Source organism: Meleagris gallopavo, chromosome 28 (genome assembly GCF_905368555.1).
Source record: "Meleagris gallopavo chromosome 28, MGAL_WU_HG_1.1, whole genome shotgun sequence".
Taxonomy (NCBI): Eukaryota; Metazoa; Chordata; class Aves; order Galliformes; family Phasianidae; genus Meleagris; species Meleagris gallopavo.
The window spans coordinates 4,774,262-4,784,381 of NC_139431.1; the positions used below are offsets into that span (position 1 = coordinate 4,774,262).

General features: G+C 48.7%; 1 long non-coding RNA gene across 14 annotated transcripts in view; it reads left to right on the plus strand.

Annotated features, from left to right (window-relative positions):
- The window catches only part of LOC109371077 (uncharacterized), a 28,479-nt gene that overhangs the window by 2,312 nt on the left and 16,047 nt on the right, over positions 1-10,120 (plus strand). For 10 of the 14 annotated variants that reach the window (XR_014879893.1, XR_014879894.1, XR_014879890.1 and 7 more), the window contains exon 1: positions 8,088-8,290. This is a non-coding gene — a long non-coding RNA (uncharacterized LOC109371077). The other 4 variants (XR_014879896.1, XR_014879897.1, XR_014879898.1 and 1 more) reach the window with 4 other exon arrangements.

Genomic DNA, 10,120 nt, shown 5'->3' on the forward strand with positions numbered 1-10,120 from the left:
CATGCAGCCCGTGTCAGCCTTTCCATTATCAGCCCTCCTTCAGAGGAGGGTTAACTCCTGACCATAACAATTCATCCTGAGATTAAATTCAGCGTGTTGCAATCTAACAAAAGGATTATTCTTTGCACGGACAGAACTCCCCATTAAACTCAGGATGCCAAGAGGTCGCAACTGGTTTACATTATTAAGGGTTTTGATGCATTGGAATTTTTACAAATGCTCTGTGGGTACACAGGACCAGTCCTGCTGCACTCACCCATGTCACACACTTCACAGTGTGACCAGTTGAAGACAGTGGGGACTGTTGCCACAAACAGAGTTATTTGTAGGTGCTTGTGTTTGCCAGCACCACGGTCTGGTATTCGTTCTGTGCAGACCTGCAGGAACATCCTCAGTTGCGTGCTGTCAGAATGCATGTGCGTCTTCTACTGACTGTACGCCTCAGTTTCTTATTCCAGAAACTAAGAATAAAGGCCAGGCCATTATTTAATACACATTTCCTCAACCTTCCAGAAAAGATGTCTCGGTCATAATGAAAACCAGAAGACTGACAGATCAAAAGAACCTCCCTGATGTTAAATAAGGCCCCAATTCTAAGTAAGACCCATCTGGGGAAACTTTCTTCGTGAAGAACCCCAGGACAGGAAAATAAGGAAATTCATTGAGCTGCTCTTTATATAAACCTAAGCACCTGCTGAATGTTAAGCACATGTTTTCTATATCTCTAGAACTCCCCCATGCTCCTGTTGCTTCGGTATTGAAACACCTCCTTCTCCTCTCCTACATGTTTTTACTTCTTGCAACACTATTACAAACTAAAGATGTTTTTCCCCTTCATTTGCAGGACAGACCCAGTGCCTTCAAGAAAACTACCTAGGTCCATACATGCAGGATGCTCTGTCCATCCAGCTTTCATTCCCATATTCACTCTAAAGCTCAACATGAACTGCCTCTGAATTCAAGGTAGGAGCAAATGTCTGGTCTCTGCTGCCTTTGTGTCCTTGTGTTTCATTTCATCAGTACAGGTTAGGGGATGACCTGCAGGCGAGGAGCTCTATGGAGAAGGACTTGGGTGTTCTGGAGGACAACAGGTTGGCCATGAGCCAGCAGTGTGCCCTTGTGGCCAAGAAGGCCAATGGTATCCTGGTGTGCATTCAAAAGAGCACGGCCAGCAGGCTGAGGGAGGTGATCCTTCGCCTCTGCTCTGCCCTGGTGAGGCCACATTTAGACTACTGTGTCCAGTTCTGGGCTCCCCAGTTCAAAGACAGGGATCTCCTAGAAGGAGCACAGCAGAGGGCCGCAAAGATTATTAAAGGGCATAGAGGATCTCCCGTATGAGGAAGGGCTGACTAACCTGTGTCTGTTCAGCCTGGAGAAAACTGAGAGGGGATATGATAAATGTTTATGAATACCTAAAGGGAGGTGGGAGGTAAATGGATGAAGACAGGCTCTTCTTGGTGTTGTGCAGTGATAGAACAAGGAGTAATGGCCTAAAACTTGAACCCAGGGAGTTCTGTACTAACAGGTGGGAGAACTTTAGCAAGGGTGATGGAGCACTGGAACAGGCTGCCCACGGAGGTGTGGAATCTCCTTCTATATATTCAAGGCCCGTCTGGTCATCTAGCTGTGCAGCCTGCTGTAGAGAACCTGCTTTAGCAGGTGACTTGGTGATCTCTTGAGATCCCATCCAACCCCTGAGATTCTGTGATTCTGTGAGTCAGGAGTGGCAGGTTTTCATAGAACTCCCCTGTAAGCTATCTTTAATTGTCCATGGGAGCTGGGGAGCCAGGCAGGTATCACCAGAGCCAGTTCAACCTGTGTAAATTGGCAGTGTCCCCCAGACTCACTGGAGCAGCTCCAGTTTACACCACTGAGGATCTGACTTGGAATTTCATAAATATCTCTTCTTTTTCTTGGCAGTGAAATAATCTACAGAGAAGTTCCAAAAAATTAGAAGAAGTTGTTGGCAGATGTGTCTATTAGTTTGAGCTCAAGACTTTTTGGCTTTTCTGAGATTTGAGCTCAGTCACTGGGCAGCATGGAGGCTTCCTTATTGTCCACAGTAGCTTTGCCTTTGTGCAGTCAGCTGAGCCATCTCCCAAGGGAAGCACTGTGTTTCCCTCGGTTGATTGCAGGGAGCCACAGGAGAGGCTCATAGGAGACACCCTGGGAGTATGTAAGAGGAATTCTGTTCAAAAACTCCCCACTATCTCACTGACAAACAACTCTGGTGAGTCCAGACGAAGCCTTCTGAAGTCACGTTCTTTGGCTCCAACCTTTGTGTGTGGCCTACGAACATAAGCAGTAGGTGATGTCTCACTCTGTGTTTTGTATCATGGAAAACAGCGCCTTTCTCAACAGCAGATTCCAGTGGAAAACGTTCTCAGCCTTCTGAGAGTAAAATTCCTCCTCAGGGCAGGAGGTGTTCAGCCTTTGGAAGGCCTGCGAAGTCAGACCTGTCACTGCAATGGAAGGAGATTGGGGTTGGCGCCTCGGTGGGTGTGAGTGTAAACATCCAGCTGGGTGTGCCAACCAGAACGTGCCCTGGCTTTGTTATTCCTAGCGCCCAGCTCCACTTCAACTTTCTCCTGAGTGATTATTGACGTGCTTGCAGTTCCGGGGGACGTGGAAATTGGTTTGTTTACACAGATTTGGCAACAGCAAGCTGTCAGCCCTGTGAGGCACCGAAGTATTTCCTTGAAATCAAGTCTTGCAGCTCAGCAACTTTGCAGAGCCTGCATTTTGGACAGAAAAATGAGATCTCAGTTGGCCTAACTCATCTCAACTGTAGTCCATGGGCTTCTTCCTGCTGATCCTCCTGTAGCTGTCACCAGCCTGTGCTCAAACTCTCAGCACCAGCACCAGTAGAGGCAAAAGGTTGTATGAATTCCTGTTCGGATGCCTTGATTTTTTAATTTGGTCCTGGGACTTGTTCAGGAAAAACGTCAAAGCCTTCTGCTCCGTTATTTGTGCTGAGCTAAAAATAATGCTGGGGGCCCCACCTTCAGTGAATGCACTCCCTTGAAAACAGAGCACTTTGCAAATTCCCATGTGCTCCTTCTTTCTAGATTTCTGGCAGCCAGAAACAAAAGTCATCAGAACCTAGAGAAACTATCAGCCTTTGTGGTGTCCCCTTCTGTGTAGAAATCGGTGGATTTGTTGGAAACCAGCAAGTGGCACTCCAACACGCAGAGGAAGGGCTTTATTCTCAGCTCTATGTCCCCAGTCCCTCAGTAAGAGCTGCCAGTGTAGTTCCAACACTGTCCATGCCATACAACCAGAGCTGCCCTGTCTTTTTCTTACAATAGTTGTGCAAAATCTGAGCGAGGAGTCTGGGCAGCTTGAGAGCTCATCTCCCTGCTAAGCAGGCAGACTTCCACACTGGCAGACGGTGAGGCTCTTGCTCTTCAGATCCTTCATCTGTTGGCACACATATCCTTGGGAACTGCAGTGTGCTTTGGTCCACGAAGTGTATTTGCAATGTTCTCCCCATCAGGTCTCTATCATGACCTGGTAGAGATTTTCATGGGCTGTCCAGATAACACCAGAGACAATTGCAGACAGGATTTCTGTCAATACCAACTTCTCAAGTTCTGTTAGGTGAATAATTTCTCCTAAAGCGGCTCCACCTCTCCTTTCTGGTGAGATGGTGCTATCACTCTCGAATACTCACTGGCTTTCAGGCTGGATAAATGGCCATTTTTCTAGAAACACACTGAACTTCTGTAGTCTGGTTTGTTACTATTATTCTTTTTAAGTATTTAACAAAACCCCTGGAGATTTGAGCAAAAAATATTATAAGAAAACAAAAGTTAAATCATAATTTCTGTTAAGGGCAGAGAAATGATTTCCCAGCTTGCTCTGCTCCTTCGCAACCCAGGAAGGTTTTATGGGCTGAAACAATCTCTCAGGAGGTGCTTGATAGGAGAAGGGAGACCACAACACCGTACCACGTTTGGGGTGAGCCAGCAGCGGCACAGCTGGGACGGCGGAGTGCTGCCCCATGGATGTGCTGGCTGAGCCAGCGTGGGCAGAGCTCTTACATCAGCGCCAGGGATCCGCACCTGGCTCCTCTCTGTGGTGACCATTCCTGGCGACCGACTACAACTTGATTTCATATTTTGATTTTACAGGCCCTGCACAATAATCACCTCTTAATTCACCCTCCCTCCCCCCCCTCCTTCTCTTCTCTTCTCTTTCTGCTGAAGAACAGCAGACGGGAGATTTCATGTGCCATAAATATTTAGATTGTGCCTGTGTGTTTATAACACTTGCCGAGAGTGTAACTGGAGCAGCTCACACTCAGCAGCAACACCTGATGCTAGGAAAGTTTTCCATCACCTCATATGGACCAAGCAGAGCAGAACATGCACAGGGGACCAGTAGCTGCGTTGTCCCCCTGCCACGTTGGTGAACAATAATAACAATAACAATATGAACGTGCCTTCGTGTCCCTGAGCAGGTGCTGCTCTGAAGGATGATGGAACAAAAGCTGTGGCTGTAACGGAATTGAACATTCTTGCAGCACTGCCCTGACTATAGAGCACGGGAGAAACGTGTCTCCAATAGCACCTCTAGGTTCTAGAGCTCGTGTCACGGGAGATCCATAGTGCCAGTGATGGATCTCAGCCTCTCCTGTATAGCTTGAGTGTCTCGGTTAAGCATGGCACACTTGCATGCAGCCCAGCTGAGGTCCGGGCCCCTTTCCACAGCACCTGAGGCAGTTCAGGCAGTGCTGGCAGCTCTCCCTGTGTCAGCCTGTGAGCAGAGCACTGCTGGGCACGCGGCCGTGGCCCCTCAGCCTTGCTGGCTCACACACAGCGGTCAGCCCCGTGCTTTCCAGAGCATCGGCTCTCTTAAGTGTTATGGAATTTTTTGTGCTTTAATAAATGTGTTTTTGCTAATGTTTCTTTAGGGGAAAATATTTTTCTTTTGTTTCTCTGCGTAACCTCTTTAGGACTTTCTGGGGAAGTGAAGCCAACAGCACTAGGTTTGGCTCCTTTTCTTGCCTGTCCTCTGCTTTTTTTTCTCTCTCTTTTTTTGGAGAGGAAATAAATCTCTGTTTTTAGTCCCTTCTCTTGCTCCTATTCCACTTACCTGCTGGGTTTTCTCTTCTGTGGCTTTGGAAACAGCAGTAATGACTCACTCACCAACTTAGGAGGGATTTTCCTCTCCGGGCAGGCGATTCCTTTCTTGTCTACTGTGTGCATTACTCAAAGCTTTTTCCTGTAGGCTTTGATACTTGCCATGGTCACAGGTAGGACACTACAGCAGATGGATCGTAGGTTGTGCCTGGTTTTGTTGGGTTCTTTAAAGACAAGGCTTTGCTGCCAATGGCAAATTTTGAATTTGGTGCAACAAGGATTGGAATTGTGAAGGAAAAACTAGAAAGAGAGAGACAACCCTTCCTCATCTTGTTTTAGAATCAGTGGATGGAAAGGAAACATAAACTCAATTTTATGTGGATTATAAGGCACCTATAAAGAGAGTCATATGAACTGAGACTCTTGGCTCTGTTACTCTAATGATACCTATGGAACAATATGTGAAACCTATTACACTATTCTGGATATATGTGTATATATATATTTATATATATGTACAGAGAATGAGAGAGAGAGAGGGACGAAATATGGGGCCTTTATTTTTATTGGCTTCTGCAAAGAATAAATTACACAGCAAGGGCAAGGTTAAATTATTGTAAATGTCTGTATGAAAGGCATCACTTAATTATTAACAGTCTGCTGCAAATAAAAGGTACATATGCTAAAATGGCCTGACCTGCTGGATTGTGGGTTTTTGTTTAAAATTGTTGGTGAGGCCCACAGCTGACTTGTTCTCTGTCAGGCAGGCTGGAAAAAGAGGCAGGGTAAGATTTCATTGCAGAGCGGCTTATATCCCTCTGTACCAGATGTCAAGTGAATGGCTAGAAAATGGGAAAGGGGAAGGTGGGGGCTTTCTGAAAGCAGGGAGAAAACACTGAGGACGTGTAAAAACACCCGAATGGATGTGGAAAGAGGGAAGACTAGTACTGCTCTCTCTTAGCACTTATCCTTTGTGGGTAAGTCCACAAAGGCTACGAGCTCCTTACAGCTGAGCTCTGCACTTACCCCAGTTGGGAAAAGTTTAGAGCCCTTCAAAGAGCAGGTGAGCCCCGTGCCCTGCGGACCTGCTGTGCCTGTTGCCAGCACTGCAGGCTGCACAAGTGAGCAATGGACCCTGGTGCAGTCTGTGTGCGGGAGGAGAAGGGAGACGAGAGAAGGCCTGAGCTGTCTCTGCTCATGTCTTGCTGGAGGCTCACAGTTGGCTGCCACTGATGGAGGTTGCTCTGGCTGAGGTAGCCTAACAAGAGGATTGAGACTGATGCTGCTGTATTGCTGACACTTGCTGGAGTTGGCCGTGCCTCTGGAGAAGAATACTAGGGCTGTTGGCCCCAGCTTCCTGGCTCTGTCAGTTCCTGTGTTAATAGGAGAGGGAGGGTGAGGCTTTCAGGACCCCTGGGCAGTATTTATGTGTTTGGATACCCACAGTACCGCTTTACTCTTAGTTTTTATTTCAACAGTATCTCCGTGAACAAATATCACCATAGGGCAGAGCCATCTCTCCTCCCATCCACAGCCCAGCCACACTGGACTCAGGTCCAGGAGAATCCTGTCAAATACAGTCCAGATGCATGAGCAAGGCATCATCCTATTTGCAGTCACCAAATTTGCAGAGCTTTTCAATCCTGGCCCCTGGAGGCAAAAGGCAAAGAGAAAACCATCTCGGGATGAGATTTCCAAAGGGAAACTTGGAGGCTTCAACAGGTTGGGGGGGGGGGAGGGAAAGAAAAAGAAAAAAATCCACTGGTCTATATGAATGAAAGAACCAAGTGGAAAGCTCTCCCTTTCACTCCCTTGCAAAATTAAAACTGCTTTTGGCAAATAGGAGATGCCTCTGTGATTTCGCATTCAGCTTCAAGGCCAGACGGAATCCCTCGGCGCTGGGCTGACCTCCTGCCTGCGGCCGGTCAGGGATTCCCACCCGCTGTGCAGCGAGCTCCAGGCTGTCCCTGTGGAGCTGGGGCAGCACCTCTCAGTGAGAGCCATCCCAGCAACGGGGAATTTGCTGCCTCTCCCCACCTCGGTAAGCTCTTCCAAGGGCTAGATGTGCCAACACCATTTGTTCATATGGAAAAGCAGGATGACTGAGAAAACAGTGTGAGCTGAGTCCTGATGGGTTTTAATGCTATTTGGCACCTGAGGAGAAGGGAAGAAAAGGAAGAGCTTAAACCATCACTATTCAACGGTCCCTGTACCCATCTGTAAGTGCACTGCAAAGCTTCCCTGCCCTTGTCTTTAGTTAGCATTTAGATTTACTAAAGCCACGTCACCAGTTGCTATACTATAATTTTTCATCTTCTGTAGCTGTAAGCCATGTTCCCAAAAAGCCCATCCCTTCCATATGACTTCCCATCAATGGCTGCATCTCTGCTGGAGCACACGTGAAGGCTGCCCAGCATTTGCGGTTGTTTCCAGGCTGTTGGGAAGATGTTGGAGAAATTGCTCCAGAAAAGCTGAATTTTTGGTGCACTTTCTCATCATATCGGACTTCACTTCTGCAAGAAGGTTTGCAAACACAAGCTTTGAGTGCCTAGGGGGAAATGCAAGTGTAGGTGAGACTAGTTGGGTGGGATCAGTGACAGGTAGAGTCTCTGTGCTTCATGGGGTTCTACCTCTCTATTTTACCTCTGTGAGAGTCTGATATTTTCCCTGAAAGCCTTTGATGGCATTCTGAGCATGAGAACACTTAACCCAATTCTCAATTCTCCTTTTTTTTTTTTTTTTGGTCAAATGCGAAAGAAGAGCAGAGCTCTTTCACTCTAGTTCCAGGCAGGAATAGGAATCCTCACTCAGAAAACCTGACTCCACAGGAGGCATGCCTCAGAACAAGGGAAGAAGCGTGTCGTGGCCGTGCAAGCCAACAGTAGCACAGCCTGCTACAGACCCCATGGGCTGCTGAGAATCTCTATCATTCACATCTTATGAACTGGTTTGGCGCATCTCCAGAGGACATTGGCAGCTGTTCAAGGCCTTGCAAGGTGCTGAACACGCTCAAGTTCCCACTGTCTCCAACATGTGTGTGTGCAGGATTACCCCTTCGCCTGCGTGAGTGCGACTGGGATTTGCTGGGCCCGCGGGTATCGATGGCGAGGGGTTTGTCAGATGGCTTTCCCACAGCTGCACCTCCAAGTGCAGAGGCTCCACGTGGACTCCAGCTGCCACTTGTCACCGCGGGGGGACGGCTGCAGGTAGGGCTGCAGTCCCAGGGCTGGATGGGCGCGTGTGAGGACAGGACTGCAGCCGTGTCAGACCCATCGCGGCGCTGCGACAGCAGGCAGGGCAGCTGCTGGCTGGGAATGTGGCTGCAAAGGGCCGGCGGCTGTGAGCGTGAGCTGTGCACGCCGTCAGGGGGTGTGTGGTGTTTGTGGGGGCCGACCCACGACGTGATGTTATGTGGGAAGGGCTGGCTGGTGGTCAGGAGCAGCAGAGCTGAGCTGGGGGCAGGCAGCGGGCGCGAGCTGAGGGCGGGGGGTCTTTTCTGAGGGGGAGAGTGGGGAAGGGGAGCACAGGGTGGGAGAGCGCTGGTCCACGAGCGTGCTCTGAGCACGTGTATTCACACACTGCTCACACAGTTGGTCCCGAAAGGAGCTGCGAGTGGGGATAAAATGTCACAGCAGCAGCCAGTGGCTATAAAATCCGGGGTCTAAACGAAAGGGAAAAAGTGACAAGGGGAAAAGCAAGGTCGGCCCCACCTTGCAGGGTCTGCTCTGGAATGTGTTTGCACTCCAGGGTGTGCAGTGCCTGAAAGTGCGTTAGCAGCAGTGTTGAGTTAGTAATATGAACCCTATACAAATACCTCCGGGGCAGACAGGTCCATTTCAGGCTGTGTTTATTTAATAAAGAGCCAGTGAAGTAACTGCAATTTCATTGTCAATTTACTAATGCGTTACAGTTATGTTTCTTAACCTCATTGTTTGGGCTCAGGAGCTTGCAGTGCCTGGCCAAAACTTTCCTTTTTTCTCTCCCTTATTCCCCTCCTCAAGTGTAAAACACATTTTATTATGACTAGAATGTCTTCTATTTATCAAAAGCTGGGATTAAAACCCTCAACTCCCCCCTTCCATGCACATATCCAACTTGGCAACAGGTTGGTTTATTAACCTCCTAAAAGCCTCACTCACTCACTTGCCTTTTTTTCTATTCTTTTTTTTTTTTTAAGAGAAGAAAAAACACGCAGCCGTGCACACTCACGCCTATTCACACACATATATTTTTAAAGTTCATCTGGGAAGAGTACAATGGAAACTCTGGCTGGAATGAGATTGAGCCGTGCGTCTTTGTGGTCTGGGAAGTCTGACTTCGGCCTCCTACTCTTTTGGATGGAAATCTGGGTTTCAAACACGCTTGCACGTTCTCAATAAAAAAACAAAAATCAAGCAAGCAAGCAAGCAACCCCTCCCCAGTGCTGAATTGGAAAGAGAAATGAGCTTTTGGAGGAGGGTGGGGGAGTGGCTGCTGCGTGGTTTGGGCTCAAGCCTCAGCAGCTCCTTGTAGGAAGGGAGATGGGCTGCAGCGGGGGGAGGCTCGTGCTCAGCTGGCTCGGTAGATGCCCTGCTCCCATCCAGGCTTATTTCCCACAGGGGAGGATTTTCCATCTCTCAAAGCTTATAGAAGAACCTTAGTCCTTCAGGTCTGACTTTGGGATAAAGAAGCTAAACGTTGCTTGTTTCCTTTCCGCAGCAGCTCAATTGCAGCCAGTTTCATGGCCGGGCTGCAGGTAGGAAGGGTCCGGGTCGTCAGCTGGAGCAGATGAGCGGGGCTCTGCTGGAGGCTCCATCACACCTCCAGGTGACCTCAGACACCAGACAGCCACCGGATTGCTGGAGGCGGGAGGGTGGTTTGTCACCAAGAGATTTAGGCAGTGTTATGTTGGAAAGAAACAGAGGGTTGGGCCCTGTGGATGTGGTCGGAGAGCTGGGATGAACAACAAGAAGCCTTGGTTCCAGTCCCATGGGACAGGTGCACCTTTGGGCAGCTCTCCAGCCACAGTCCCTGGTCTGGGATCTGCCTGACCTGCC